The 21,279-nt window shown below is 46.5% G+C and overlaps 12 non-coding genes and 1 pseudogene across 12 annotated transcripts; all 13 read left to right on the top strand.

Moving 5' to 3' along the window:
- The first annotated feature begins 465 nt into the window (after nt 1–465).
- LOC136592601 (small nucleolar RNA U3) lies at nt 466–684 on the top strand. The gene has a single exon (XR_010788107.1). It is a non-coding gene; the product is annotated as a small nucleolar RNA U3 (small nucleolar RNA).
- Nucleotides 685–2,149: 1,465 nt separating this feature from the next.
- Nucleotides 2,150–2,368, top strand: LOC136593088 (small nucleolar RNA U3). The gene has a single exon (XR_010788165.1). It is a non-coding gene; the product is annotated as a small nucleolar RNA U3 (small nucleolar RNA).
- A 1,465-nt stretch (nt 2,369–3,833) lies between these two features.
- Nucleotides 3,834–4,052, top strand: LOC136592823 (small nucleolar RNA U3). The gene has a single exon (XR_010788142.1). It is a non-coding gene; the product is annotated as a small nucleolar RNA U3 (small nucleolar RNA).
- Nucleotides 4,053–5,517: 1,465 nt separating this feature from the next.
- Nucleotides 5,518–5,736, top strand: LOC136593458 (small nucleolar RNA U3). Its single transcript, XR_010788236.1, has one exon. It is a non-coding gene; the product is annotated as a small nucleolar RNA U3 (small nucleolar RNA).
- A 1,465-nt stretch (nt 5,737–7,201) lies between these two features.
- Nucleotides 7,202–7,420, top strand: LOC136593469 (small nucleolar RNA U3). Its single transcript, XR_010788237.1, has one exon. It is a non-coding gene; the product is annotated as a small nucleolar RNA U3 (small nucleolar RNA).
- Nucleotides 7,421–8,885: 1,465 nt separating this feature from the next.
- Nucleotides 8,886–9,104, top strand: LOC136592922 (small nucleolar RNA U3). Its single transcript, XR_010788151.1, has one exon. It is a non-coding gene; the product is annotated as a small nucleolar RNA U3 (small nucleolar RNA).
- Nucleotides 9,105–10,569: 1,465 nt separating this feature from the next.
- On the top strand, nt 10,570–10,788 carry LOC136593414 (small nucleolar RNA U3). The gene has a single exon (XR_010788232.1). It is a non-coding gene; the product is annotated as a small nucleolar RNA U3 (small nucleolar RNA).
- Nucleotides 10,789–12,253: 1,465 nt separating this feature from the next.
- Nucleotides 12,254–12,473, top strand: LOC136593055 (small nucleolar RNA U3). The gene has a single exon (XR_010788162.1). It is a non-coding gene; the product is annotated as a small nucleolar RNA U3 (small nucleolar RNA).
- A 1,467-nt stretch (nt 12,474–13,940) lies between these two features.
- On the top strand, nt 13,941–14,157 carry LOC136593143 (small nucleolar RNA U3). The gene has a single exon (XR_010788183.1). It is a non-coding gene; the product is annotated as a small nucleolar RNA U3 (small nucleolar RNA).
- A 1,462-nt stretch (nt 14,158–15,619) lies between these two features.
- On the top strand, nt 15,620–15,838 carry LOC136593534 (small nucleolar RNA U3). Its single transcript, XR_010788255.1, has one exon. It is a non-coding gene; the product is annotated as a small nucleolar RNA U3 (small nucleolar RNA).
- Nucleotides 15,839–17,303: 1,465 nt separating this feature from the next.
- On the top strand, nt 17,304–17,522 carry LOC136592623 (small nucleolar RNA U3). Its single transcript, XR_010788117.1, has one exon. It is a non-coding gene; the product is annotated as a small nucleolar RNA U3 (small nucleolar RNA).
- Nucleotides 17,523–18,987: 1,465 nt separating this feature from the next.
- On the top strand, nt 18,988–19,227 carry LOC136593769 (small nucleolar RNA U3; annotated as a pseudogene).
- A 1,465-nt stretch (nt 19,228–20,692) lies between these two features.
- On the top strand, nt 20,693–20,911 carry LOC136593642 (small nucleolar RNA U3). The gene has a single exon (XR_010788276.1). It is a non-coding gene; the product is annotated as a small nucleolar RNA U3 (small nucleolar RNA).
- Nucleotides 20,912–21,279: the final 368 nt, after the last annotated feature.

Genomic DNA, 21,279 nt, shown 5'->3' on the forward strand with positions numbered 1-21,279 from the left:
TTTGGGCAGTGTCATTTGTCCCAACTTGTATCAGTAGGAATGGGTAGTGGTCTGAAAGACTGAAGAGTCTTGATCAGACACATCTTTGATTTGCGCACCTGGAAGACAGCACAACTCTTGCGAGATTATGTCAGGTCTGCACATTCTCTTCCCCGAGCTCCAATCTCTGGTGTGGCGATGTCCTCCGAGCCACCAGACCAAGCTAAACCCAGCAATGTGCCCGCCCGCGGCGAGTCTTCCCAGAACGCACCGGGAACATGCAAATTATTTTCCTTGAGCGCCAATCTCCGGTCTGTTAATGAAATGATTCCCATATTACACTATACCATACAGTATGCATGGATATTGGTATTAGATGCCTGGACAGCTAACAGAGAGAAAGCGAGCGGTGGACTAAAGTTCTTCTCCACAATACTACGTGGTAGCCTGCAGGGTGGGGGAAGTCAATGCAGAGAATAGCAGGTTAAGACTATACTTTCAGGGATCATTTCTAAAGTGTTTAACTTGGGAAACTGCATCCTAAAGTGTGCCAACCTACCAACCACGAGGAGGAGCTGTAGTGATCTCCTCTGAGCGTGAAGTGAGCTCTCAGTTCTGCTTCGTTGCAGGTGCTGATTGCTGTTGATGACCGTTCTCCTTCTCTGTTACAGGGAAGGTGGAGGAGGAGATCACAAGCTGAGTGGTTGTTGCTGTTTTTGAAATCTTTGGTAATATCAGAAAGTAGTGAATCATTCAGCATCCTTGCAGGATGAATGGAAGATTTGGGAGCAGCTACCTTCATTCAATCAACCTTCAGTATCCTAAAATGTAATTCATCTGAACCTTTAGAGTTTAATTCATTGAAGTTAGCTGAAGCCCCATTTACTTACATGGAACGGCTGTCGGGCAAACGATGCCCGATGCTCCTCCTCTTATGTACTCGATCCCATGCTGCTGCACAGGAGTGAGTAACGTTGGCTCGCAGCGGGCGGCTGGAGGGGATTTCACTCCTCGCTCTTCCCCGACCCTCTCCATTCACTCAACACAGCGGCCGTTCAGGCCTGCTCCTCTTCTATTAGGTCTGTTTCTTATAAAAAGGTTGCATCCTTCAAGCCTTGTATTCCAATCGTGTATCATCCCACCACGTTTCTGTGATGCCTATGACATCATATTTCTCTTCCTGTCTTAGGGGCTCCAATTCGCCTTGTTGGTTTCCTATGCTCTGTGCATTTGTATTGAAGCATTTTAGTTTGTGACAGGTGCCTCTTGCTCCTCTACTTTCCTTCTGAATTTTTTTTGTCTTTGATCTTTCTTTCCCCTTCTAATAGCAAGGTTCTCAGATGTATTAATTAGTCGTATATTTTTGCCTAGCCTTTCCCTTCCCTTCCCATATTGTTCTAGCTTAAAGCTCTCCTGATGAGTGTAGCAAGGCACCTGTCAAGTATTTGCTTACCTGCCTTTGTAAGTTGCAAGCCATCTCTAGCAAGGAGTTCATCATATGAGTAATTCACTCCATGGTCTAGAAATCCAAATCTTTGCTGACGGCAACATCGACGTAGTCAGTTGTTCACCCGTAGAGTCCTGTTCCATCTCCTTACTCCGTGGCCATCCACTGGCAGGATGGACGACAAGACCACCTGTGCTCCTAGTTCCTTCATTTCCCTGCCGAGGTCTTCAAAGTCTCTGCAGATAGTTGCAAGGTCCTTTTGGGCAGTGTCATTTGTCCCAACTTGTATCAGTAGGAATGGGTAGTGGTCTGAAAGACTGAAGAGTCTTGATCAGACACATCTTTGATTTGCGCACCTGGAAGACAGCACAACTCTTGCGAGATTATGTCAGGTCTGCACATTCTCTTCCCCGAGCTCCAATCTCTGGTGTGGCGATGTCCTCCGAGCCACCAGACCAAGCTAAACCCAGCAATGTGCCCGCCCGCGGCGAGTCTTCCCAGAACGCACCGGGAACATGCAAATTATTTTCCTTGAGCGCCAATCTCCAGTCTGTTAATGAAATGATTCCCATATTACACTATACCATACAGTACGCATGGATATTGGTATTAGATGCCTGGACAGCTAACAGAGAGAAAGCGAGCGGTAGACTAAAGTTCTTCTCCACAATACTACGTGGTAGCCTGCAGGGTGGGGGAAGTCAATGCAGAGAATAGCAGGTTAAGACTATACTTTCAGGGATCATTTCTAAAGTGTTTAACTTGGGAAACTGCATCCTAAAGTGTGCCAACCTACCAACCACGAGGAGGAGCTGTAGTGATCTCCTCTGAGCGTGAAGTGAGCTCTCAGTTCTGCTTCGTTGCAGGTGCTGATTGCTGTTGATGACTGTTCTCCTTCTCTGTTACAGGGAAGGTGGAGGAGGAGATCACAAGCTGAGTGGTTGTTGCTGTTTTTGAAATCTTTGGTAATATCAGAAAGTAGTGAATCATTCAGCATCCTTGCAGGATGAATGGAAGATTTGGGAGCAGCTACCTTCATTCAATCAACCGTCAGTATCCTAAAATGTAATTCATCTGAACCTTTAGAGTTTAATTCATTGAAGTTAGCTGAAGCCCCATTTACTTACACGGAACGGCTGTCGGGCAAACGATGCCCGATGCTCCTCCTCTTATGTACTCGCTCCCATGCTGCTGCACAGGAGTGAGTAACGTTGGCTCGCAGCGGGCGGCTGGAGGGGATTTCACTCCTCGCTCTTCCCCGACCCTCTCCATTCACTCAACACAGCGGCCGTTCAGGCCTGCTCCTCTTCTATTAGGTCTGTTTCTTATAAAAAGGTTGCATCCTTCAAGCCTTGTATTCCAATCGTGTATCATCCCACCACGTTTCTGTGATGCCTATGACATCATATTTCTCTTCCTGTCTTAGGGGCTCCAATTCGCCTTGTTGGTTTCCTATGCTCTGTGCATTTGTATTGAAGCATTTTAGTTTGTGACAGGTGTCTCTTGCTCCTCTACTTTCCTTCTGAATTTTTTTTGTCTTTGATCTTTCTTTCCCCTTCTAATAGCAAGGTTCTCAGATGTATTAATTAGTCGTATATTTTTGCCTAGCCTTTCCCTTCCCTTCCCATATTGTTCTAGCTTAAAGCTCTCCTGATGAGTGTAGCAAGGCACCTGTCAAGTATTTGCTTACCTGCCTTTGTAAGTTGCAAGCCATCTCTAGCAAGGAGTTCATCATATGAGTAATTCACTCCATGGTCTAGAAATCCAAATCTTTGCTGACGGCAACATCGACGTAGTCAGTTGTTCACCCGTAGAGTCCTGTTCCATCTCCTTACTCCGTGGCCATCCACTGGCAGGATGGACGACAAGACCACCTGTGCTCCTAGTTCCTTCATTTCCCTGCCGAGGTCTTCAAAGTCTCTGCAGATAGTTGCAAGGTCCTTTTGGGCAGTGTCATTTGTCCCAACTTGTATCAGTAGGAATGGGTAGTGGTCTGAAAGACTGAAGAGTCTTGATCAGACACATCTTTGATTTGCGCACCTGGAAGACAGCACAACTCTTGCGAGATTATGTCAGGTCTGCACATTCTCTTCCCCGAGCTCCAATCTCTGGTGTGGCGATGTCCTCCGAGCCACCAGACCAAGCTAAACCCAGCAATGTGCCCGCCCGCGGTGAGTCTTCCCAGAACGCACCAGGAACATGCAAATTATTTTCCTTGAGCGCCAATCTCCGGTCTGTTAATGAAATGATTCCCATATTACACTATACCATACAGTACGCATGGATATTGGTATTAGATGCCTGGACAGCTAACAGAGAGAAAGCGAGCGGTGGACTAAAGTTCTTCTCCACAATACTACGTGGTAGCCTGCAGGGTGGGGGAAGTCAATGCAGAGAATAGCAGGTTAAGACTATACTTTCAGGGATCATTTCTAAAGTGTTTAACTTGGGAAACTGCATCCTAAAGTGTGCCAACCTACCAACCACGAGGAGGAGCTGTAGTGATCTCCTCTGAGCGTGAAGTGAGCTCTCAGTTCTGCTTCGTTGTAGGTGCTGATTGCTGTTGATGACCGTTCTCCTTCTCTGTTACAGGGAAGGTGGAGGAGGAGATCACAAGCTGAGTGGTTGTTGCTGTTTTTGAAATCTTTGGTAATATCAGAAAGTAGTGAATCATTCAGCATCCTTGCAGGATGAATGGAAGATTTGGGAGCAGCTACCTTCATTCAATCAACCGTCAGTATCCTAAAATGTAATTCATCAGAACCTTTAGAGTTTAATTCATTGAAGTTAGCTGAAGCCCCATTTACTTACACGGAACGGCTGTCGGGCAAACGATGCCCGATGCTCCTCCTCTTATGTACTCGCTCCCATGCTGCTGCACAGGAGTGAGTAACGTTGGCTCGCAGCGGGCGGCTGGAGGGGATTTCACTCCTCGCTCTTCCCCGACCCTCTCCATTCACTCAACACAGCGGCCGTTCAGGCCTGCTCCTCTTCTATTAGGTCTGTTTCTTATAAAAAGGTTGCATCCTTCAAGCCTTGTATTCCAATCGTGTATCATCCCACCACGTTTCTGTGATGCCTATGACATCATATTTCTCTTCCTGTCTTAGGGGCTCCAATTCGCCTTGTTGGTTTCCTATGCTCTGTGCATTTGTATTGAAGCATTTTAGTTTGTGACAGGTGTCTCTTGCTCCTCTACTTTCCTTCTGAATTTTTTTTGTCTTTGATCTTTCTTTCCCCTTCTAATAGCAAGGTTCTCAGATGTATTAATTAGTCGTATATTTTTGCCTAGCCTTTCCCTTCCCTTCCCATATTGTTCTAGCTTAAAGCTCTCCTGATGAGTGTAGCAAGGCACCTGTCAAGTATTTGCTTACCTGCCTTTGTAAGTTGCAAGCCATCTCTAGCAAGGAGTTCATCATATGAGTAATTCACTCCATGGTCTAGAAATCCAAATCTTTGCTGACGGCAACATCGACGTAGTCAGTTGTTCACCCGTAGAGTCCTGTTCCATCTCCTTACTCCGTGGCCATCCACTGGCAGGATGGACGACAAGACCACCTGTGCTCCTAGTTCCTTCATTTCCCTGCCGAGGTCTTCAAAGTCTCTGCAGATAGTTGCAAGGTCCTTTTGGGCAGTGTCATTTGTCCCAACTTGTATCAGTAGGAATGGGTAGTGGTCTGAAAGACTGAAGAGTCTTGATCAGACACATCTTTGATTTGCGCACCTGGAAGACAGCACAACTCTTGCGAGATTATGTCAGGTCTGCACATTCTCTTCCCCGAGCTCCAATCTCTGGTGTGGCGATGTCCTCCGAGCCACCAGACCAAGCTAAACCCAGCAATGTGCCCGCCCGCGGCGAGTCTTCCCAGAACGCACCGGGAACATGCAAATTATTTTCCTTGAGCGCCAATCTCCAGTCTGTTAATGAAATGATTCCCATATTACACTATACCATACAGTATGCATGGATATTGGTATTAGATGCCTGGACAGCTAACAGAGAGAAAGCGAGCGGTAGACTAAAGTTCTTCTCCACAATACTACGTGGTAGCCTGCAGGGTGGGGGAAGTCAATGCAGAGGATAGCAGGTTAAGACTATACTTTCAGGGATCATTTCTAAAGTGTTTAACTTGGGAAACTGCATCCTAAAGTGTGCCAACCTACCAACCACGAGGAGGAGCTGTAGTGATCTCCTCTGAGTGTGAAGTGAGCTCTCAGTTCTGCTTCGTTGCAGGTGCTGATTGCTGTTGATGACTGTTCTCCTTCTCTGTTACAGGGAAGGTGGAGGAGGAGATCACAAGCTGAGTGGTTGTTGCTGTTTTTGAAATCTTTGGTAATATCAGAAAGTAGTGAATCATTCAGCATCCTTGCAGGATGAATGGAAGATTTGGGAGCAGCTACCTTCATTCAATCAACCGTCAGTATCCTAAAATGTAATTCATCAGAACCTTTAGAGTTTAATTCATTGAAGTTAGCTGAAGCCCCATTTACTTACACGGAACGGCTGTCGGGCAAACGATGCCCGATGCTCCTCCTCTTATGTACTCGCTCCCATGCTGCTGCACAGGAGTGAGTAACGTTGGCTCGCAGCGGGCGGCTGGAGGGGATTTCACTCCTCGCTCTTCCCCGACCCTCTCCATTCACTCAACACAGCGGCCGTTCAGGCCTGCTCCTCTTCTATTAGGTCTGTTTCTTATAAAAAGGTTGCATCCTTCAAGCCTTGTATTCCAATCGTGTATCATCCCACCACGTTTCTGTGATGCCTATGACATCATATTTCTCTTCCTGTCTTAGGGGCTCCAATTCGCCTTGTTGGTTTCCTATGCTCTGTGCATTTGTATTGAAGCATTTTAGTTTGTGACAGGTGTCTCTTGCTCCTCTACTTTCCTTCTGAATTTTTTTTGTCTTTGATCTTTCTTTCCCCTTCTAATAGCAAGGTTCTCAGATGTATTAATTAGTCGTATATTTTTGCCTAGCCTTTCCCTTCCCTTCCCATATTGTTCTAGCTTAAAGCTCTCCTGATGAGTGTAGCAAGGCACCTGTCAAGTATTTGCTTACCTGCCTTTGTAAGTTGCAAGCCATCTCTAGCAAGGAGTTCATCATATGAGTAATTCACTCCATGGTCTAGAAATCCAAATCTTTGCTGACGGCAACATCGACGTAGTCAGTTGTTCACCCGTAGAGTCCTGTTCCATCTCCTTACTCCGTGGCCATCCACTGGCAGGATGGACGACAAGACCACCTGTGCTCCTAGTTCCTTCATTTCCCTGCCGAGGTCTTCAAAGTCTCTGCAGATAGTTGCAAGGTCCTTTTGGGCAGTGTCATTTGTCCCAACTTGTATCAGTAGGAATGGGTAGTGGTCTGAAAGACTGAAGAGTCTTGATCAGACACATCTTTGATTTGCGCACCTGGAAGACAGCACAACTCTTGCGAGATTATGTCAGGTCTGCACATTCTCTTCCCCGAGCTCCAATCTCTGGTGTGGCGATGTCCTCCGAGCCACCAGACCAAGCTAAACCCAGCAATGTGCCCGCCCGCGGCGAGTCTTCCCAGAACGCACCGGGAACATGCAAATTATTTTCCTTGAGCGCCAATCTCCAGTCTGTTAATGAAATGATTCCCATATTACACTATACCATACAGTATGCATGGATATTGGTATTAGATGCCTGGACAGCTAACAGAGAGAAAGCGAGCGGTAGACTAAAGTTCTTCTCCACAATACTACGTGGTAGCCTGCAGGGTGGGGGAAGTCAATGCAGAGGATAGCAGGTTAAGACTATACTTTCAGGGATCATTTCTAAAGTGTTTAACTTGGGAAACTGCATCCTAAAGTGTGCCAACCTACCAACCACGAGGAGGAGCTGTAGTGATCTCCTCTGAGTGTGAAGTGAGCTCTCAGTTCTGCTTCGTTGCAGGTGCTGATTGCTGTTGATGACTGTTCTCCTTCTCTGTTACAGGGAAGGTGGAGGAGGAGATCACAAGCTGAGTGGTTGTTGCTGTTTTTGAAATCTTTGGTAATATCAGAAAGTAGTGAATCATTCAGCATCCTTGCAGGATGAATGGAAGATTTGGGAGCAGCTACCTTCATTCAATCAACCGTCAGTATCCTAAAATGTAATTCATCTGAACCTTTAGAGTTTAATTCATTGAAGTTAGCTGAAGCCCCATTTACTTACACGGAACGGCTGTCGGGCAAACGATGCCCGATGCTCCTCCTCTTATGTACTCGCTCCCATGCTGCTGCACAGGAGTGAGTAACGTTGGCTCGCAGCGGGCGGCTGGAGGGGATTTCACTCCTCGCTCTTCCCCGACCCTCTCCATTCACTCAACACAGCGGCCGTTCAGGCCTGCTCCTCTTCTATTAGGTCTGTTTCTTATAAAAAGGTTGCATCCTTCAAGCCTTGTATTCCAATCGTGTATCATCCCACCACGTTTCTGTGATGCCTATGACATCATATTTCTCTTCCTGTCTTAGGGGCTCCAATTCGCCTTGTTGGTTTCCTATGCTCTGTGCATTTGTATTGAAGCATTTTAGTTTGTGACAGGTGTCTCTTGCTCCTCTACTTTCCTTCTGAATTTTTTTTGTCTTTGATCTTTCTTTCCCCTTCTAATAGCAAGGTTCTCAGATGTATTAATTAGTCGTATATTTTTGCCTAGCCTTTCCCTTCCCTTCCCATATTGTTCTAGCTTAAAGCTCTCCTGATGAGTGTAGCAAGGCACCTGTCAAGTATTTGCTTACCTGCCTTTGTAAGTTGCAAGCCATCTCTAGCAAGGAGTTCATCATATGAGTAATTCACTCCATGGTCTAGAAATCCAAATCTTTGCTGACGGCAACATCGACGTAGTCAGTTGTTCACCCGTAGAGTCCTGTTCCATCTCCTTACTCCGTGGCCATCCACTGGCAGGATGGACGACAAGACCACCTGTGCTCCTAGTTCCTTCATTTCCCTGCCGAGGTCTTCAAAGTCTCTGCAGATAGTTGCAAGGTCCTTTTGGGCAGTGTCATTTGTCCCAACTTGTATCAGTAGGAATGGGTAGTGGTCTGAAAGACTGAAGAGTCTTGATCAGACACATCTTTGATTTGCGCACCTGGAAGACAGCACAACTCTTGCGAGATTATGTCAGGTCTGCACATTCTCTTCCCCGAGCTCCAATCTCTGGTGTGGCGATGTCCTCCGAGCCACCAGACCAAGCTAAACCCAGCAATGTGCCTGCCCGCGGCGAGTCTTCCCAGAACGCACCGGGAACATGCAAATTATTTTCCTTGAGCGCCAATCTCCGGTCTGTTAATGAAATGATTCCCATATTACACTATACCATACAGTACGCATGGATATTGGTATTAGATGCCTGGACAGCTAACAGAGAGAAAGCGAGCGGTGGACTAAAGTTCTTCTCCACAATACTACGTGGTAGCCTGCAGGGTGGGGGAAGTCAATGCAGAGAATAGCAGGTTAAGACTATACTTTCAGGGATCATTTCTAAAGTGTTAAACTTGGGAAACTGCATCCTAAAGTGTGCCAACCTACCAACCACGAGGAGGAGCTGTAGTGATCTCCTCTGAGCGTGAAGTGAGCTCTCAGTTCTGCTTCGTTGCAGGTGCTGATTGCTGTTGATGACCGTTCTCCTTCTCTGTTACAGGGAAGGTGGAGGAGGAGATCACAAGCTGAGTGGTTGTTGCTGTTTTTGAAATCTTTAGTAATATCAGAAAGTAGTGAATCATTCAGCATCCTTGCAGGATGAATGGAAGATTTGGGAGCAGCTACCTTCATTCAATCAACCTTCAGTATCCTAAAATGTAATTCATCTGAACCTTTAGAGTTTAATTCATTGAAGTTAGCTGAAGCCCCCTTTACTTACACGGAACGGCTGTCGGGCAAACGATGCCCGATGCTCCTCCTCTTATGTACTCGCTCCCATGCTGCTGCACAGGAGTGAGTAACGTTGGCTCGCAGCGGGCGGCTGGAGGGGATTTCACTCCTCGCTCTTCCCCGACCCTCTCCATTCACTCAACACAGTGGCCGTTCAGGCCTGCTCCTCTTCTATTAGGTCTGTTTCTTATAAAAAGGTTGCATCCTTCAAGCCTTGTATTCCAATCGTGTATCATCCCACCACGTTTCTGTGATGCCTATGACATCATATTTCTCTTCCTGTCTTAGGGGCTCCAATTCGCCTTGTTGGTTTCCTATGCTCTGTGCATTTGTATTGAAGCATTTTAGTTTGTGACAGGTGTCTCTTGCTCCTCTACTTTCCTTCTGAATTTTTTTTGTCTTTGATCTTTCTTTCCCCTTCTAATAGCAAGGTTCTCAGATGTATTAATTAGTCGTATATTTTTGCCTAGCCTTTCCCTTCCCTTCCCATATTGTTCTAGCTTAAAGCTCTCCTGATGAGTGTAGCAAGGCACCTGTCAAGTATTTGCTTACCTGCCTTTGTAAGTTGCAAGCCATCTCTAGCAAGGAGTTCATCATATGAGTAATTCACTCCATGGTCTAGAAATCCAAATCTTTGCTGACGGCAACATCGACGTAGTCAGTTGTTCACCCGTAGAGTCCTGTTCCATCTCCTTACTCCGTGGCCATCCACTGGCAGGATGGACGACAAGACCACCTGTGCTCCTAGTTCCTTCATTTCCCTGCCGAGGTCTTCAAAGTCTCTGCAGATAGTTGCAAGGTCCTTTTGGGCAGTGTCATTTGTCCCAACTTGTATCAGTAGGAATGGGTAGTGGTCTGAAAGACTGAAGAGTCTTGATCAGACACATCTTTGATTTGCGCACCTGGAAGACAGCACAACTCTTGCGAGATTATGTCAGGTCTGCACATTCTCTTCCCCGAGCTCCAATCTCTGGTGTGGCGATGTCCTCCGAGCCACCAGACCAAGCTAAACCCAGCAATGTGCCCGCCCGCGGCGAGTCTTCCCAGAACGCACCGGGAACATGCAAATTATTTTCCTTGAGCGCCAATCTCCGGTCTGTTAATGAAATGATTCCCATATTACACTATACCATACAGTACGCATGGATATTGGTATTAGATGCCTGGACAGCTAACAGAGAGAAAGCGAGCGGTGGACTAAAGTTCTTCTCCACAATACTACGTGGTAGCCTGCAGGGTGGGGGAAGTCAATGTAGAGAATAGCAGGTTAAGACTATACTTTCAGGGATCATTTCTAAAGTGTTTAACTTGGGAAACTGCATCCTAAAGTGTGCCAACCTACCAACCACGAGGAGGAGCTGTAGTGATCTCCTCTGAGTGTGAAGTGAGCTCTCAGTTCTGCTTCGTTGCAGGTGCTGATTGCTGTTGATGACCGTTTTCCTTCTCTGTTACAGGGAAGGTGGAGGAGGAGATCACAAGCTGAGTGGTTGTTGCTGTTTTTGAAATCTTTGGTAATATCAGAAAGTAGTGAATCATTCAGCATCCTTGCAGGATGAATGGAAGATTTGGGAGCAGCTACCTTCATTCAATCAACCTTCAGTATCCTAAAATGTAATTCATCTGAACCTTTAGAGTTTAATTCATTGAAGTTAGCTGAAGCCCCATTTACTTACACGGAACGGCTGTTGGGCAAACGATGCCCGATGCTCCTCCTCTTATGTACTCGCTCCCATGCTGCTGCACAGGAGTGAGTAACGTTGGCTCGCAGCGGGCGGCTGGAGGGGATTTCACTCCTCGCTCTTCCCCGACCCTCTCCATTCACTCAACACAGCGGCCGTTCAGGCCTGCTCCTCTTCTATTAGGTCTGTTTCTTATAAAAAGGTTGCATCCTTCAAGCCTTGTATTCCAATCGTGTATCATCCCACCACGTTTCTGTGATGCCTATGACATCATATTTCTCTTCCTGTCTTAGGGGCTGCAATTCGCCTTGTTGGTTTCCTATGCTCTGTGCATTTGTATTGAAGCATTTTAGTTTGTGACAGGTGTCTCTTGCTCCTCTACTTTCCTTCTGAATTTTTTTTGTCTTTGATCTTTCTTTCCCCTTCTAATAGCAAGGTTCTCAGATGTATTAATTAGTCGTATATTTTTGCCTAGCCTTTCCCTTCCCTTCCCATATTGTTCTAGCTTAAAGCTCTCCTGATGAGTGTAGCAAGGCACCTGTCAAGTATTTGCTTACCTGCCTTTGTAAGTTGCAAGCCATCTCTAGCAAGGAGTTCATCATATGAGTAATTCACTCCATGGTCTAGAAATCCAAATCTTTGCTGACGGCAACATCGACGTAGTCAGTTGTTCACCCGTAGAGTCCTGTTCCATCTCCTTACTCCGTGGCCATCCACTGGCAGGATGGACGACAAGACCACCTGTGCTCCTAGTTCCTTCATTTCCCTGCCGAGGTCTTCAAAGTCTCTGCAGATAGTTGCAAGGTCCTTTTGGGCAGTGTCATTTGTCCCAACTTGTATCAGTAGGAATGGGTAGTGGTCTGAAAGACTGAAGAGTCTTGATCAGACACATCTTTGATTTGCGCACCTGGAAGACAGCACAACTCTTGCGAGATTATGTCAGGTCTGCACATTCTCTTCCCCGAGCTCCAATCTCTGGTGTGGCGATGTCCTCCGAGCCACCAGACCAAGCTAAACCCAGCAATGTGCCCGCCCGCGGTGAGTCCTCCCAGAACGCACCGGGAACATGCAAATTATTTTCCTTGAGCGCCAATCTCCGGTCTGTTAATGAAATGATTCCCATATTACACTATACCATACAGTACGCATGGATATTGGTATTAGATGCCTGGACAGCTAACAGAGAGAAAGCGAGCGGTGGACTAAAGTTCTTCTCCACAATACTACGTGGTAGCCTGCAGGGTGGGGGAAGTCAATGCAGAGAATAGCAGGTTAAGACTATACTTTCAGGGATCATTTCTAAAGTGTTTAACTTGGGAAACTGCATCCTACAAGTGTGCCAACCTACCAACCACGAGGAGGAGCTGTAGTGATCTCCTCTGAGCGTGAAGTGAGCTCTCAGTTCTGCTTCGTTGCAGGTGCTGATTGCTGTTGATGACCGTTCTCCTTCTCTGTTACAGGGAAGGTGGAGGAGGAGATCACAAGCTGAGTGGTTGTTGCTGTTTTTGAAATCTTTGGTAATATCAGAAAGTAGTGAATCATTCAGCATCCTTGCAGGATGAATGAAAGATTTGGGAGCAGCTACCTTCATTCAATCAACCTTCAGTATCCTAAAATGTAATTCATCTGAACCTTTAGAGTTTAATTCATTGAAGTTAGCTGAAGCCCCATTTACTTACACGGAACGGCTGTCGGGCAAACGATGCCCGATGCTCCTCCTCTTATGTACTCGCTCCCATGCTGCTGCACAGGAGTGAGTAACGTTGGCTCGCAGCGGGCGGCTGGAGGGGATTTCACTCCTCGCTCTTCCCCGACCCTCTCCATTCACTCAACACAGCGGCCGTTCAGGCCTGCTCCTCTTCTATTAGGTCTGTTTCTTATAAAAAGGTTGCATCCTTCAAGCCTTGTATTCCAATCGTGTATCATCCCACCACGTTTCTGTGATGCCTATGACATCATATTTCTCTTCCTGTCTTAGGGGCTCCAATTCGCCTTGTTGGTTTCCTATGCTCTGTGCAAATTTGTATTGAAGCATTTTAGTTTGTGACAGGTGTCTCTTGCTCCTCTACTTTCCTTCTGAATTTTTTTTGTCTTTGATCTTTCTTTCCCATTCTAATAGCAAGGTTCTCAGATGTATTAATTAGTCGTATATTTTTGCCTAGCCTTTCCCTTCCCTTCCCATATTGTTCTAGCTTAAAGCTCTCCTGATGAGTGTAGCAAGGCACCTGTCAAGTATTTGCTTACCTGCCTTTGTAAGTTGCAAGCCATCTCTAGCAAGGAGTTCATCATATGAGTAATTCACTCCATGGTCTAGAAATCCAAATCTTTGCTGACGGCAACATCGGCGTAGTCAGTTGTTCACCCGTAGAGTCCTGTTCCATCTCCTTACTCCGTGGCCATCCACTGGCAGGATGGACGACAAGACCACCTGTGCTCCTAGTTCCTTCATTTCCCTGCCGAGGTCTTCAAAGTCTCTGCAGATAGTTGCAAGGTCCTTTTGGGCAGTGTCATTTGTCCCAACTTGTATCAGTAGGAATGGGTAGTGGTCTGAAAGACTGAAGAGTCTTGATCAGACACATCTTTGATTTGCGCACCTGGAAGACAGCACAACTCTTGCGAGATTATGTCAGGTCTGCACATTCTCTTCCCCGAGCTCCAATCTCTGGTGTGGCGATGTCCTCCGAGCCACCAGACCAAGCTAAACCCAGCAATGTGCCCGCCCGCGGCGAGTCCTCCCAGAACGCACCGGGAACATGCAAATTATTTTCCTTGAGCGCCAATCTCCGGTCTGTTAATGAAATGATTCCCATATTACACTATACCATACAGTACGCATGGATATTGGTATTAGATGCCTGGACAGCTAACAGAGAGAAAGCGAGCGGTGGACTAAAGTTCTTCTCCACAATACTACGTGGTAGCCTGCAGGGTGGGGGAAGTCAATGCAGAGAATAGCAGGTTAAGACTATACTTTCAGGGATCATTTCTAAAGTGTTTAACTTGGGAAACTGCATCCTAAAGTGTGCCAACCTACCAACCACGAGGAAGAGCTGTAGTGATCTCCTCTGAGCGTGAAGTGAGCTCTCAGTTCTGCTTCGTTGCAGGTGCTGATTGCTGTTGATGACCGTTCTCCTTCTGTTACAGGGAAGGTGGAGGAGGAGATCACAAGCTGAGTGGTTGTTGCTGTTTTTGAAATCTTTGGTAATATCAGAAAGTAGTAAATCATTCAGCATCCTTGCAGGATGAATGGAAGATTTGGGAGCAGCTACCTTCATTCAATCAACCTTCAGTATCCTAAAATGTAATTCATCTGAACCTTTAGAGTTTAATTCATTGAAGTTAGCTGAAGCCCCATTTACTTACACGGAACGGCTGTTGGGCAAACGATGCCCGATGCTCCTCCTCTTATGTACTCGCTCCCATGCTGCTGCACAGGAGTGAGTAACGTTGGCTCGCAGCGGGCGGCTGGAGGGGATTTCACTCCTCGCTCTTCCCCGACCCTCTCCATTCACTCAACACAGCGGCCGTTCAGGCCTGCTCCTCTTCTATTAGGTCTGTTTCTTATAAAAAGGTTGCATCCTTCAAGCCTTGTATTCCAATCGTGTATCATCCCACCACGTTTCTGTGATGCCTATGACATCATATTTCTCTTCCTGTCTTAGGGGCTCCAATTCGCCTTGTTGGTTTCCTATGCTCTGTGCAAATTTGTATTGAAGCATTTTAGTTTGTGACAGGTGTCTCTTGCTCCTCTACTTTCCTTCTGAATTTTTTTTGTCTTTGATCTTTCTTTCCCATTCTAATAGCAAGGTTCTCAGATGTATTAATTAGTCGTATATTTTTGCCTAGCCTTTCCCTTCCCATATTGTTCTAGCTTAAAGCTCTCCTGATGAGTGTAGCAAGGCACCTGTCAAGTATTTGCTTACCTGCCTTTGTAAGTTGCAAGCCATCTCTAGCAAGGAGTTCATCATATGAGTAATTCACTCCATGGTCTAGAAATCCAAATCTTTGCTGACGGCAACATCGACGTAGTCAGTTGTTCACCCGTAGAGTCCTGTTCCATCTCCTTACTCCGTGGCCATCCACTGGCAGGATGGACGACAAGACCACCTGTGCTCCTAGTTCCTTCATTTCCCTGCCGAGGTCTTCAAAGTCTCTGCAGATAGTTGCAAGGTCCTTTTGGGCAGTGTCATTTGTCCCAACTTGTATCAGTAGGAATGGGTAGTGGTCTGAAAGACTGAAGAGTCTTGATCAGACACATCTTTGATTTGCGCACCTGGAAGACAGCACAACTCTTGCGAGATTATGTCAGGTCTGCACATTCTCTTCCCCGAGCTCCAATCTCTGGTGTGGCGATGTCCTCCGAGCCACCAGACCAAGCTAAACCCAGCAATGTGCCCGCCCGCGGCGAGTCCTCCCAGAACGCACCGGGAACATGCAAATTATTTTCCTTGAGCGCCAATCTCCGGTCTGTTAATGAAATGATTCCCATATTACACTATACCATACAGTACGCATGGATATTGGTATTAGATGCCTGGACAGCTAACAGAGAGAAAGCGAGCGGTGGACTAAAGTTCTTCTCCACAATACTACGTGGTAGCCTGCAGGGTGGGGGAAGTCAATGCAGAGAATAGCAGGTTAAGACTATACTTTCAGGGATCATTTCTAAATTGTTTAACTTGGGAAACTGCATCCTAAAGTGTGCCAACCTACCAACCACGAGGAGGAGCTGTAGTGATCTCCTCTGAGCGTGAAGTGAGCTCTCAGTTCTGCTTCGTTGCAGGTGCTGATTGCTGTTGATGACCGTTCTCCTTCTCTGTTACAGGGAAGGTGGAGGAGGAGATCACAAGCTGAGTGGTTGTTGCTGTTTTTGAAATCTTTGGTAATATCAGAAAGTAGTGAATCATTCAGCATCCTTGCAGGATGAATGGAAGATTTGGGAGCAGCTACCTTCATTCAATCAACCTTCAGTATCCTAAAATGTAATTCATCTGAACCTTTAGAGTTTAATTCATTGAAGTTAGCTGAAGCCCCATTTACTTACACGGAACGGCTGTTGGGCAAACGATGCCCGATGCTCCTCCTCTTATGTACTCGCTCCCATGCTGCTGCACAGGAGTGAGTAACGTTGGCTCGCAGCGGGCGGCTGGAGGGGATTTCACTCCTCGCTCTTCCCCGACCCTCTCCATTCACTCAACACAGCGGCCGTTCAGGCCTGCTCCTCTTCTATTAGGTCTGTTTCTTATAAAAAGGTTGCATCCTTCAAGCCTTGTATTCCAATCGTGTATCATCCCACCACGTTTCTGTGATGCCTATGACATCATATTTCTCTTCCTGTCTTAGGGGCTCCAATTCGCCTTGTTGGTTTCCTATGCTCTGTGCATTTGTATTGAAGCATTTTAGTTTGTGACAGGTGTCTCTTGCTCCTCTACTTTCCTTCTGAATTTTTTTTGTCTTTGATCTTTCTTTCCCATTCTAATAGCAAGGTTCTCAGATGTATTAATTAGTCGTATATTTTTGCCTAGCCTTTCCCTTCCCTTCCCATATTGTTCTAGCTTAAAGCTCTCCTGATGAGTGTAGCAAGGCACCTGTCAAGTATTTGCTTACCTGCCTTTGTAAGTTGCAAGCCATCTCTAGCAAGGAGTTCATCATATGAGTAATTCACTCCATGGTCTAGAAATCCAAATCTTTGCTGACGGCAACATCGACGTAGTCAGTTGTTCACCCGTAGAGTCCTGTTCCATCTCCTTACTCCGTGGCCATCCACTGGCAGGATGGACGACAAGACCACCTGTGCTCCTAGTTCCTTCATTTCCCTGCCGAGGTCTTCAAAGTCTCTGCAGATAGTTGCAAGGTCCTTTTGGGCAGTGTCATTTGTCCCAACTTGTATCAGTAGGAATGGGTAGTGGTCTGAAAGACTGAAGAGTCTTGATCAGACACATCTTTGATTTGCGCACCTGGAAGACAGCACAACTCTTGCGAGATTATGTCAGGTCTGCACATTCTCTTCCCCAAGCTCCAATCTCTGGTGTGGCGATGTCCTCCGAGCCACCAGACCAAGCTAAACCCAGCAATGTGCCCGCCCGCGGCGAGTCTTCCCAGAACGCACCGGGAACATGCAAATTATTTTCCTTGAGCGCCAATCTCCGGTCTGTTAATGAAATGATTCCCATATTACACTATACCATACAGTACGCATGGATATTGGTATTAGATGCCTGGGCAGCTAACAGAGAGAAAGCGAGCGGTGGACTAAAGTTCTTCTCCACAATACTACTTGGTAGCCTGCAGGGTGGGGGAAGTCAATGCAGAGAATAGCAGGTTAAGACTATACTTTCAGGGATCATTTCTAAAGTGTTTAACTTGGGAAACTGCATCCTAAAGTGTGCCAACCTACCAACCACGAGGAGGAGCTGTAGTGATCTCCTCTGAGCGTGAAGTGAGCTCTCAGTTCTGCTTCGTTGCAGGTGCTGATTGCTGTTGATGACCGTTCTCCTTCTCTGTTACAGGGAAGGTGGAGGAGGAGATCACAAGCTGAGTGGTTGTTGCTGTTTTTGAAATCTTTGGTAATATCAGAAAGTAGTGAATCATTCAGCATCCTTGCAGGATGAATGGAAGATTTGGGAACAGCTACCTTCATTCAATCAACCTTCAGTATCCTAAAATGTAATTCATCTGAACCTTTAGAGTTTAATTCATTGAAGTTAGCTGAAGCCCTATTTACTTACACGGAACGGCTGTTGGGCAAACGATGCCCGATGCTCCTCCTCTTATGTACTCGCTCCCATGCTGCTGCACAGGAGTGAGTAACGTTGGCTCGCAGCGTGCGGCTGGAGGGGATTTCACTCCTCGCTCTTCCCCGACCCTCTCCATTCACTCAACACAGCGGCCGTTCAGGCCTGCTCCTCTTCTATTAGGTCTGTTTCTTATAAAAAGGTTGCATCCTTCAAGCCTTGTATTCCAATCGTGTATCATCCCACCACGTTTCTGTGATGCCTATGACATCATATTTCTCTTCCTGTCTTAGGGGCTCCAATTCGCCTTGTTGGTTTCCTATGCTCTGTGCATTTGTATTGAAGCATTTTAGTTTGTGACAGGTGTCTCTTGCTCCTCTACTTTCCTTCTGAATTTTTTTTGTCTTTGATCTTTCTTTCCCATTCTAATAGCAAGGTTCTCAGATGTATTAATTAGTCATATATTTTTGCCTAGCCTTTCCCTTCCCTTCCCATATTGTTCTAGCTTAAAGCTCTCCTGATGAGTGTAGCAAGGCACCTGTCAAGTATTTGCTTACCTGCCTTTGTAAGTTGCAAGCCATCTCTAGCAAGGAGTTCATCATATGAGTAATTCACTCCATGGTCTAGAAATCCAAATCTTTGCTGACGGCAACATCGACGTAGTCAGTTGTTCACCCGTAGAGTCCTGTTCCATCTCCTTACTCCGTGGCCATCCACTGGCAGGATGGACGACAAGACCACCTGTGCTCCTAGTTCCTTCATTTCCCTGCCGAGGTCTTCAAAGTCTCTGCAGATAGTTGCAAGGTCCTTTTGGGCAGTGTCATTTGTCCCAACTTGTATCAGTAGGAATGGGTAGTGGTCTGAAAGACTGAAGAGTCTTGATCAGACACATCTTTGATTTGCGCACCTGGAAGACAGCACAACTCTTGCGAGATTATGTCAGGTCTGCACATTCTCTTCCCCGAGCTCCAATCTCTGGTGTGGCGATGTCCTCCGAGCCACCAGACCAAGCTAAACCCAGCAATGTGCCCGCCTGCGGCGAGTCTTCCCAGAACGCACCGGGAACATGCAAATTATTTTCCTTGAGCGCCAATCTCCGGTCTGTTAATGAAATGATTCCCATATTACACTATACCATACAGTACGCATGGATATTGGTATTAGATGCCTGGACAGCTAACAGAGAGAAAGCGAGCGGTGGACTAAAGTTCTTCTCCACAATACTACGTGGTAGCCTGCAGGGTGGGGGAAGTCAATGCAGAGAATAGCAGGTTAAGAGTATACTTTCAGGGATCATTTCTAAAGTGTTTAACTTGGGAAACTGCATCCTAAAGTGTGCCAACCTACCAACCACGAGGAGGAGCTGTAGTGATCTCCTCGGAGCGTGAAGTGAGCTCCTCGGAGCGTGAAGTGAGCTCTCAGTTCTGCTTCGTTGCAGGTGCTGATTGCTGTTGATGACCGTTCTCCTTCTCTGTTACAGGGAAGGTGGAGGAGGAGATCACAAGCTGAGTGGTTGTTGCTGTTTTTGAAATCTTTGGTAATATCAGAAAGTAGTGAATCATTCAGCATCCTTGCAGGATGAATGGAAGATTTGGGAGCAGCTAACTTCATTCAATCAACCTTCAGTATCCTAAAATGTAATTCATCTGAACCTTTAGAGTTTAATTCATTGAAGTTAGCTGAAGCCCCATTTACTTACACGGAACGGCTGTCGGGCAAACGATGCCCGATGCTCCTCCTCTTATGTACTCGCTCCCATGCTGCTGCACAGGAGTGAGTAACGTTGGCTCGCAGCGGGCGGCTGGAGGGGATTTCACTCCTCGCTCTTCCCCGACCCTCTCCATTCACTCAACACAGCGGCCGTTCAGGCCTGCTCCTCTTCTATTAGGTCTGTTTCTTATAAAAAGGTTGCATCCTTCAAGCCTTGTATTCCAATCGTGTATCATCCCACCACGTTTCTGTGATGCCTATGACATCATATTTCTCTTCCTGTCTTAGGGGCTCCAATTCGCCTTGTTGGTTTCCTATGCTCTGTGCATTTGTATTGAAGCATTTTAGTTTGTGACAGGTGTCTCTTGCTCCTCTACTTTCCTTCTGAATTTTTTTTGTCTTTGATCTTTCTTTCCCATTCTAATAGCAAGGTTCTCAGATGTATTAATTAGTCGTATATTTTTGCCTAGCCTTTCCCTTCCCTTCCCATATTGTTCTAGCTTAAAGCTCTCCTGATGAGTGTAGCAAGGCACCTGTCAAGTATTTGCTTACCTGCCTTTGTAAGTTGCAAGCCATCTCTAGCAAGGAGTTCATCATATGAGTAATTCACTCCATGGTCTAGAAATCCAAATCTTTGCTGACGGCAACATTGACGTAGTCAGTTGTTCACCCGTAGAGTCCTGTTCCATCTCCTTACTCCGTGGCCATCCACTGGCAGGATGGACGACAAGACCACCTGTGCTCCTAGTTCCTTCATTTCCCTGCCGAGGTCTTCAAAGTCTCTGCAGATAGTTGCAAGGTCCTTTTGGGCAGTGTCATTTGTCCCAACTTGTATCAGTAGGAATGGGTAGTGGTCTGAAAGACTGAAGAGTCTTGATCAGACACATCTTTGATTTGCGCACCTGGAAGACAGCACAACTCTTGCGAGATTATGTCAGGTCTGCACATTCTCTTCCCCGAGCTCCAATCTCTGGTGTGGCGATGTCCTCCGAGCCACCAGACCAAGCTAAACCCAGCAATGTGCCCGCCCGCGGCGAGTCTTCCCAGAACGCACCGGGAACATGCAAATTATTTTCCTTGAGCGCCAATCTCCGGTCTGTTAATGAAATGATTCCCATATTACACTATACCATACAGTACGCATGGATATTGATATTAGATGCCTGGACAGCTAACAGAGAGAAAGCGAGCGGTGGACTAAAGTTCTTCTCCACAATACTACGTGGTAGCCTGCAGGGTGGGGGAAGTCAATGCAGAGAATAGCAGGTTAAGACTATACTTTCAGGGATCATTTCTAAAGTGTTTAACTTGGGAAACTGCATCCTAAAGTGTGCCAACCTACCAACCACGAGGAGGAGCTGTAGTGATCTCCTCTGAGTGTGAAGTGAGCTCTCAGTTCTGCTTCGTTGCAGGTGCTGATTGCTGTTGATGACCGTTCTCCATGTCTGTTACAGGGAAGGTGGAGGAGGAGATCACAAGCTGAGTGGTTGTTGCTGTTCTTGAATTCTTTGGTAATATCAGAAAGTAGTGAATCATTCAGCATCCTTGCAGGATGAATGGAAGATTTGGGAGTAGCTACCTTCATTCAATCAACCTTCAGTATCCTAAAATGTAATTCATCTGAACCTTTAGAGTTTAATTCATTGAAGTTAGCTGAAGCCCCCTTTACTTACACGGAACGGCTGTCGGGCAAACGATGCCCGATGCTCCTCCTCTTATGTACTCGCTCCCATGCTGCTGCACAGGAGTGAGTAACGTTGGCTCGCAGCGTGCGGCTGGAGGGGATTTCACTCCTCGCTCTTCCCCGACCCTCTCCATTCACTCAACACAGCGGCCGTTCAGGCCTGCTCCTCTTC

This window comes from Eleutherodactylus coqui, chromosome 1, assembly GCF_035609145.1.
Source record: "Eleutherodactylus coqui strain aEleCoq1 chromosome 1, aEleCoq1.hap1, whole genome shotgun sequence".
Taxonomy (NCBI): Eukaryota; Metazoa; Chordata; class Amphibia; order Anura; family Eleutherodactylidae; genus Eleutherodactylus; species Eleutherodactylus coqui.